Consider the following 9,383-nt stretch of genomic DNA (forward strand, 5'->3'; position numbering starts at 1 on the left):
AAACACAATGATAACGTTGAGTGTAGATGTTGAGGCGGAACTGGAGGCAAAATGATAAATATGTTTGTTGATCCACTACTTGTACCAGACTAAGCTGACCATCCAAGCTGTGGGTTGCAGGGTTGGGGCAAACTCTAGAACACTGACAGGGGGCGCTCACATCAGGTAGCGTTGCTTCATGTGGTCTGACCATTTAATATGAAGTTTGGTGATTTTAGAGAATTGCCCACAGATCTCTAGGGCAGAAAAGGTTTATAGGCCGAGCTTTCAGCACCAGCAAGGCCAGTGTTGGATTTTGTAGGGGGTTAAACCAGTGTTTCTCAACTCCAGTCCTCATGGACCCCCAACAGGTCAAGTTTTCAGGATTTCCATTATTTTGCACAGGTGATTTGATCAGTTTCACTGCCTTAGTAATTACCACAGCTGTTTCATCTGAGGGAAATCCTGAAAACATGACCTGTTGGGGTCCATGAGGACTGGAGTTGAGAAACACTGGGTTAAACTAAGGGCATCTTCACCAATCTCCATTATTACATTTCCCATTTGTCATAAGTACTACAGCAATGAAATCGTTAATCAGGTCCTTTCCACCTTTTATCAAACAGTGACTTTGCCTAGGCTGAGATGATGGCATCGGTATGCTGCAGCCAGGAGAAAGCATCTCCTCAGTCTCCCCTCCTCCAGTGATCAGGCTCCAAGACTGCAGCAAGAGGATGCTACAGGGGCTGATTGGTGACAGACATTTGTGAGCACAGCCAAGGACTGCACAGGCACCAGGATTTGTTTTATGTGGAGGAAAGCTAAAAGGCAACAGAAGCTGTCCCAACACTGCTCCTGCATGAGATGTCTAAGCTTAAAAAAAGAATATAAAACTTGGAATGTGTTTCTGGTGTAAACTCTCCTGGGTTGTAGGTGGAACAAGTAAATGGCAAATGGAAAGATGGAGAGAGCAGTACACAGTGCCCTCCTCAAGGAGGAGCTGGTGCACAGCGACTAGTGGGAGGAATGCAGTACACAGTGCTGGCCTCTAGGTGGTTGATACTTTGTCCTGGGGTCATCCCTTCCTTCATCTTCCCTGTAGAGCTCTGCACTGTCCCCATTCAGCCAATGAGGAGCATTACTTCTACGTTGTCCTGGGGTCATCTCTTCCTTCATCTTCCCTGTAGAGCTCTGCACTGTCCCCATTCAGCTAATGAGGACCATTACTTCTTATACATTGTCCTGGGGTTATCTTCTTCCTTCATCTTCCCTGTAGAGCTCTGCACTGTCCCCATTCAGCCAATGAGGAGCATTACTTCTACGTTGTCCTGGGGTCATCCCTTCCTTCATCTTCCCTGTAGAGCTCTGCACTGTCCCCATTCAGCCAATGAGGACCATTACTTCTTATACATTGTCCTGGGGTTATCTTCTTCCTTCATAGCCTCTTTAGAGCTCTGAACTGTCCCTGTAGAACCACTGAGTAACCAGTACATCTCTTCCTTCATAGCCCCTTCTCATCCATTGTTCTGGGGAAATCCCTTCTTTCCTCCTCCCTCTAGAGCTGCGCATTGTCCTCATACAACCAATGAGGACTATTGCTTCTTATATATCGCCCTGGGGTCATCTCTTCTTTCTTCTTCCCTATAGAGTTCCGCACTGTCCTCATGCAACCAATGTGGACCATTACTTATACGTTGTCCTGGGGTCATCTTCTTTCATAGCCTCTTTAGAGCTCTGCATTGTCCCTGTAGAACCGCTGAGTACCAGTACGTCTCTTCCTTCGTAGCCCCTTCTCATCCTTTGTTCTGGGGGTGAGCTCTTCTTTCATCCTCCCTATAGAGCTCTGCACTGTCCTCTTGCAACCAATGAGGACTATTGCTTCTTGTACATTGCCCTGGGGTCATCGCTTCCTTCATCTTCCCTATAGAGCTCCGCACTGTCCTCATGCAACCAATGAGTACCATCACTTCTCATCCATTATCTTGGGGTCATCGCTTCCTTCATCTTCCCTATAGAGCTCCGCACTGTCCTCATGCAACCAATGAGGACTATTGCTTCTTGTACATTGCCCTGGGGTCATCGCTTCCTTCATCTTCCCTATAGAGCTCCGCACTGTCCTCATGCAACCAATGAGTATCATTACTTCTCTTCCATTATCATGGGGTCATTGCTACCTTCATTCCTACTACAGAGTTCTGCACTGCCCCTGTACAACCAATGAGTACCATTATTTTTCATTCATTGTTCTTGCGTCATCACTTCTTTCCTCCTACCTTTAGAGCTCTGCACTGTCCTAATACAACCAATGATGACTATTGCTTCTCATACATCACCCTGGGTTCATCTCTTCCTTCACCTTCCCTATGAAGCTCTGCACTGTCACCGTACAACCAATGAGTACCATTACTTCTCATCCATTGTTCTGGGGTCATCTCATCATTCATCCTCCCTATAGTGCTCTGCACTGTCCCCGTACAAACAATGAGTACCATTACTTCTCATCCATTGTTCTGGGGTCATCTCATCATTCATCCTCCCTATAGAGCTCTGCACTGTCCCCGTACAAACAATGAGTACCATTAGTTATCATCCATTGTTCTGGGGTCATCTCATCATTCATCCTCCCTATAGAGCTCTGCACTGTCCCCATACAACCACTGAGTACCATCACTTCTCATCCATTGTTCTGGGGTCATCTCATCATTCATCCTCCCTATAGAGCTCTGCACTGTCCCCATACAAACAATGAGTACCATTACTTCTCATCCATTGTTCTGGGGTCATCTCATCATTCATCTTCCCTATAGAGCTCTGCACTGTCCCCATACAAACAATGAGTACCATTACTTCTCATCCATTGTTCTGGGGTCATCTCATCATTCATCCTCCCTATAGAGCTCTGCACTGTCCCCATACAACCACTGAGTACCATTACTTCTCATCCATTATCTTGGGGTCATCTCCTAATTCATCTTCCCTTTAGAGCTCTACACTGTCTCCATATAGCCCTGAGTATCATTACGTCCTGTACAACGCCCTGGGGTCATTCTTCCTTCATCCTCTTTATATATCCTCATACTTCTTCTGGATAGGCCCTAAGGAAGAAGTCTGGGAGCACCAAGAACCACTCCACTGGCAAGTGGAGTAAAATCGAGGAGCCTCTTGAGGACGTTAGAGCAGAAAGAAGCTTGGATCTGCCCATCCCAATTGGTTGTGGTCTCGACCCATCCTACGTCTCCTGGATAAGGCAATTGGATAGGCAAGGAACAATAAGGGCTGCTTACTGGTTGGTGGAGTGCAATTGAGGACATCAGAGCAGAAAGAAGATGGGATCTGCCCCTCCTGAATGGTTGTGGTCAAGACCCATCATACTTCCAGATGGGCCCATAGGAGGATGTCAAAGAGCACCAAGGACCACGCCGCTGACTGGTGGAGTGAAAGTGTAGAGCTTCTTGAAGACATCAGAGCAGAAAGAAGCTGAGATTTGCCTCTCCTGACTGAATGTGGTAACGGCCCATCCTACTTCTCCTGGATAGGCCCTTAGAATAGACTAGGAGCACCAAGGACCACCCTGCTGGCCAGTGAAGTGAAATCAAGGAGTGTCTTGAGGACATCAGAGCAGAAAGAAGCTGAGATCTGCTTCTCCTGACTGAATGTGGTCACGGTCCATCCTACTTCTCCTGGATAGCCCCATCAGATAGGCGGGGAGCACCAAAGACCACTCGTTAGCTGGTGGACTGAAATTCAGGAGCCTCTTGAGCAATTATTTTCATGTTTCACACACGTAACAACAGTATTTTTGGCTATAAAATGACTTAAAAACTGGCAGAACATTCTATACTTCCTGAATAGAGCGGCCCTGTAGAATAAAACGGCGGCAGTTGTAACACAATATACAGTTGCAAGAAAAAGTATGTGAACCCCTTGGGATTACGTGGAGTTTTGCATGAATTGGGCATAAAATGTGCTCTGAATGTCATCTAAGTCAGAACAATAGAAGAACACAGTCTGCTGAACATAATACTACACAAACATTAGATGTTGCCATGGTTTAATTGCACATAACATGTAAACATTCACAGTGCAGGGAGGAAAAAGTATGTGAGGCCCTAGCTTAATGACTTCTCCCAGAGCTAATTGGAGCCAAGAGTGAGCCAACCTTGACTCCAATCAGTGTGATGATATTGGATGTGTTGCTGACACCTGTTTTGGGTTTACTGGTTTCAAGAAGCACTGTCTGATGTGAACCATGCCTCACAGAAAAGAGCTCTCAGAAGACCTACCATCAAGAATTGTTGACTTGCATGAAGCTGGAAAGGGTTACAAAAGTATCTCCTTCAGCCTTGATGTTCATGTGTCCACGGTAAGACAGACTGTCTACAAATGGAGAAAGTTTAGCACTGTTGCTACTCTCCCTAGGCGCGGTCGTCCTGTAAAAATGACTGCAAGAGCACAGCGCAGAATGCTGCATGAGGTAAAGAAGAATCCCAGAGTGTCAGCTAAAGACCTACAGAAATCTCTGGCACATGCTAACATTTTTGTTGACACATCTACAATAAGGAAAACATTAAACAAGAATGGAGTACATGGGAGGACACCACGGAGGAAGCCATTGCTGTCCAAAAAGAAGATTGCAGCACGTTTGAAGTTTGCAAAAGAGCACCTGGATGTTCCACAGCACTACTGGCAGAATATACTGTGGACAGATGAAACCAAGATTGAGTTGTTTGTGAAGAACACACAACACTATGTGTGGAGAAAAAAAGGCCCAGCACACCAACATCAAAACCTCATCCCCACTGTGAAACATGGCGGAGGGAGCATCATGGTTTGGGGCTGCTTTGCTGCCTCAGGGCCTGGACGGATTGTTGTCATTGATGGGAAAATTAATTCCAGAGTTTATCAAGACATTTTGCAGGAAAACGTACGACCATCTGTCCGCCAACTGAAGCTCCGCAGAGGATGGGTGATGCAACAGGACAATGACCCAAAGCATACAAGTAATTCAACAAAACAATGGCTGCAACAGCACAGAATACGCCTTCTGGAGTGGCCCAGTCAGAGTCCTGACCTCAACCCCATTGAAATGCTGTGGCATGACCTTAAGAGAGCGATTCACACCAGACATCCCAAGAATATTGCTACACTGAAACAGTTTTGTGAAGAGGAGTGGTCCAAAATGACTCCAGATCGTTGTGCAGGTCTGATCTGCAACTACAGGAAACGTTTGGTTGAGGTTATTGCTGCCAAAGGAGGGTCAACCAGTTATTAAGTCCAAAGGTTCACATACTTTTTCCTCCCTGCACTGTGAATGTTTACATGTTATGTGCAATTAAACCATGGCAACATCTAATGTTTGTGTAGTATTATGTTCAGCAGACTGTGTTCTTCTATTGTTGTGACTTAGATGACGTTCAGAGCACATTTTATGCCCAATTCATGCAAAACTCCACGTAATCCCAAGGGGTTCACATACTTTTTCTTGCAACTGTATACTGTATTTACAGGAAGAACTACACGATAAACTTTACTGAGATGAGCTCACCGGTGCGTTCCTTCTTTTTAAGAATGTTCCAAACAGTTGTTTTGGCCACGCCTAATGTTTTTGCTATCTCTCTGATGGGTTTGTTTTGTTTTTTCAGCCTAATGATGGCTTCACTGATAGTGACAGCTCTTTGGATCTCATCTTGAGAGTTGACAGCAACAGATTCCAAATACAAATAGCACACTTGAAATGAACTCTGGACCTTATAGCAGCTCATTGTAATTGGGATAATGAGGGAATAACACACACCTGGCCATGGAACAGCTGAGAAGCCAATTGTCCCATTACTTTTGGTCCCTTAACAAGTGGGAGGCACATATGCAAACTGTTGTAATTCCTACACCGTTCACCTGATTTGGATGTAAATACCCTCAAATTAAAGCTGACAGTCTGCAGTTAAAGCACATCTTGTTCGTTTCATTTCCAATCCATTGTGGTGGTGTATAGAGCCAAAAATGTTAGAATTGTGTCCATGTCCCAATATTTATGGACCTGACTGTAGATTGCAGATGTCAGGAGTATGTATCATACAGAATGCAGGTGTCAGGAGTATGTATCATATAGATTGCAGATGTCAGGAGTATGTATCATATAGAATGCAGGTGTCAGGAGTATGTATCATATAGATTGCAGGTGTCAGGAGTATGTATCATATAGATTGCAGGTGTCAGGAGTATGTATCATATAGATTGCAGGTGTCAGGAGTATGTATCATACAGAATGCAAATGTCAGAAATACGTATTGTACAGAGTGCAGGTGTCAGGAGTATGTATCATACAGAATGCAGGTGTCAGGAGTATGTATCGTACAGAATGCAGGTGTCAGGAGTATGTATCATACAGAATGCAGGTGTCAGGAGTATGTATCATACAGAATGAAAATGTCAGCAATACGTATCGTACAGAATGAAGGTGTCAGGAGTATGTATCATACAGAATGCAGGTGTCAGGAGTATGTATCATACAGAATGAAAATGTCAGCAATACGTATTGTACAGAATGCAGGTGTCAGGAGTATGTATCATACAGAGTGTAGGTGTCAGGAGTATGTATCGTACAGAGTGTAGGTGTCAGGAGTATGTATCGTACAGAGTGTAGGTGTCAGGAGTATGTACCATACAAAATGAAGGTTCAGGTGTATGTAACATACAGAATGCAGGTGTCAGGAGTATGTATCGTACAGAATGCAGGTGTCAGGAGTATGTATCGTACAGAATGCAGGTGTCAGGAGTATGTATCGTACAGAATGCAGGTGTCAGGAGTATGTATCGTACAGAGTGTAGGTGTCAGGAGTATGTATCGTACAGAGTGCAGGTGTCAGGAGTATGTATCGTACAGAGTGTAGGTGTCAGGAGTATGTATCGTACAGAGTGCAGGTGTCAGGAGTATGTATCGTACAGAGTGCAGGTGTCAGGAGTATGTATCGTACAGAGTGCAGGTGTCAGGAGTATGTATCGTACAGAGTGTAGGTGTCAGGAGTATGTATCGTACAGAGTGCAGGTGTCAGGAGTATGTATCGTACAGAGTGCAGGTGTCAGGAGTATGTATCGTACAGAGTGCAGGTGTCAGGAGTATGTATCGTACAGAGTGTAGGTGTCAGGAGTATGTATCGTACAGAGTGCAGGTGTCAGGAGTATGTATCGTACAGAGTGCAGGTGTCAGGAGTATGTATCGTACAGAGTGCAGGTGTCAGGAGTATGTATCGTACAGAGTGCAGGTGTCAGGAGTATGTATCGTACAGAGTGCAGGTGTCAGGAGTATGTATCGTACAGAGTGCAGGTGTCAGGAGTATGTATCGTACAGAGTGTAGGTGTCAGGAGTATGTACCATACAAAATGAAAGTTCAGGTGTATGTAACATACAGAGTTCAGGGGTCAGGAGTGACTGTCGGGAGCCGAGTCAATTGCTCCTGAAAGTAAAAACAAATAAAAAGCCTTCTCTCTGACCTGGGCCCTCCTGAACTAGTGGGGCCCAGGGACCCTTACTACAACTGCTAGGAGCCATGGCCCACAGTAATACTCCACCTGAGCCCCCGGGAAAATACCACTTCCCCTCTATGCTCTCGGGGAGGGCCAGCTCTAACCCCCCCCCCCCCCCCCCCCAAATCAGCAGCCCAGAGCAGAGCACACCCTCCCAATGATGTGGCAAGAGTGACAAATCACTCTGATGAACCGCCAGCAATTGAATTGCTAGTTACGAATCACCGCCAATCGTTGGCTTTAGCGATTTGTAGCAGCGACTGATCGCCCGTCTGAAGACTTTTGATTCACTGGAACATTTTTCCGGTGAGGTGTACCACATCGCCCCCTGATGGCTCTCTTGGTTATGGCGGATTATTGTGACGTCGCTTCTTTGAGTCGGATTGCAGAACGCAGAGCTGACGTGTGCTCCACATTCCCCCGCCATGAACTGAAACACACATTAATACAGATAAAGAGAACCCGTCACGAGGGAAACTTCAAAATCCACATGCCTGCTGAGAAAAGGGTTTGCATTGCAGACTTTCTTCACCTGAAAATGCGTGTTTCCTGGCTGTCACGCTGTTACTCCGGATTCATTGCTAGATCTGTGACCCAGAAGGAGCTACTGATAAGGAATCCCCGCTTTTCTCTGACATTCGCTGGCTGCATTCTTGCTCTGGGGGGGCGGGGTCATTTAGGGATTTTGAAGACAGGCGTGGCCAGGTAACTAGCATTTTCAGAGGGAGGCTGGGAATGGCAGCCATCGTGACGGGTGCAGGTCTCTGTGACAGATGTTTGTAAAGGTGGAAGTCCCAGATCCTGGAATTGGACTTCCCTTGCTGATCATTAAAGCTGAACTCCCGGTAATACATGGGGGAGGGAGGGGCAGCACTTGGGACCAATCAGGTGTGTTGTATGTAGAGAGGCTGACGAGGAGCCTGCTGATAGGAGAAGAGAGCAAAGTGAGCAGAAGGAGGAGCTCATCCGTCTGCTGCTGCTGCTTCACTGGCTAGGTGAGGTGCATCAACCTACCTTTGTTAAACTGAGGCTGGCTGTGCAGAGCTGTGTCAATGTCAGGACTGGATGGACGGCAATACAATTGCGTTGACAGGTAAAAAGGCTCCCATACATGAAGTTCGATTTCAGCTGCTTGTCCAGAGTTCCTCCCACACAGATAATGGCGCTGTGTGCCGAGAGCCCCGGGGAGCAGCTGGCAGGGGCACAGCGCATTCACAGAACGCACACCCGAGGAGGGATGCTGGGATCTCCGCCATCCCCGGGGCCCGTCCCGACAAGTCCCATCTCGCTGCATTCCACACTGTGTGCAATAAAGATCTGTGAGCCTCCACACCGAGCGCCGTCCATGCAGAATACACGCAGTGCGGGGTACTGCCCCATACATGTGCATTACAGTGCAGCCTTCATAGCACCCCAACGCACATCGACTGGACGCTTACAAACACGCCGCGACGCTCTGCGCATTGCCCTGTGCCGAGCAAAATCTTGGACCTTTTTTCTTTTTCATGCATCGGGGGTGCATCCACGGCCCATCCCGTTTGAGCTGCTTAATACAGTGCACCTTGACAGACGAGAACGTTGCGCCACGACGCACTGCGTCATGGTGCAAACGGGTCCACGGTGCTTTGCAGAGCTCTGGCAGCTTGTGCGGAAGGAATGGGATGTGTAATGCAATGCATGATACCGCATGATAAACGTGGGGGTGTTACGGCAATGCAGCGGAGTGAATGGGTTGCTTATTACAATGGACTTTGATGAAGGAGAACGTTGCGCCACAACGCACTGCGTCATGGTGCAAATTGGTCCACGGTGCTTTGCAGAGCTCCGGCAGCTTGTGCGGAATGAATGGGCGCATAACGCAATGTAAGATACCGCACGAT

The sequence above is a fragment of the Staurois parvus genome, unplaced genomic scaffold (genome assembly GCF_062004578.1).
Source record: "Staurois parvus isolate SC_StPar_1 unplaced genomic scaffold, SC_StPar_1.0 ptg001541l, whole genome shotgun sequence".
Taxonomy (NCBI): Eukaryota; Metazoa; Chordata; class Amphibia; order Anura; family Ranidae; genus Staurois; species Staurois parvus.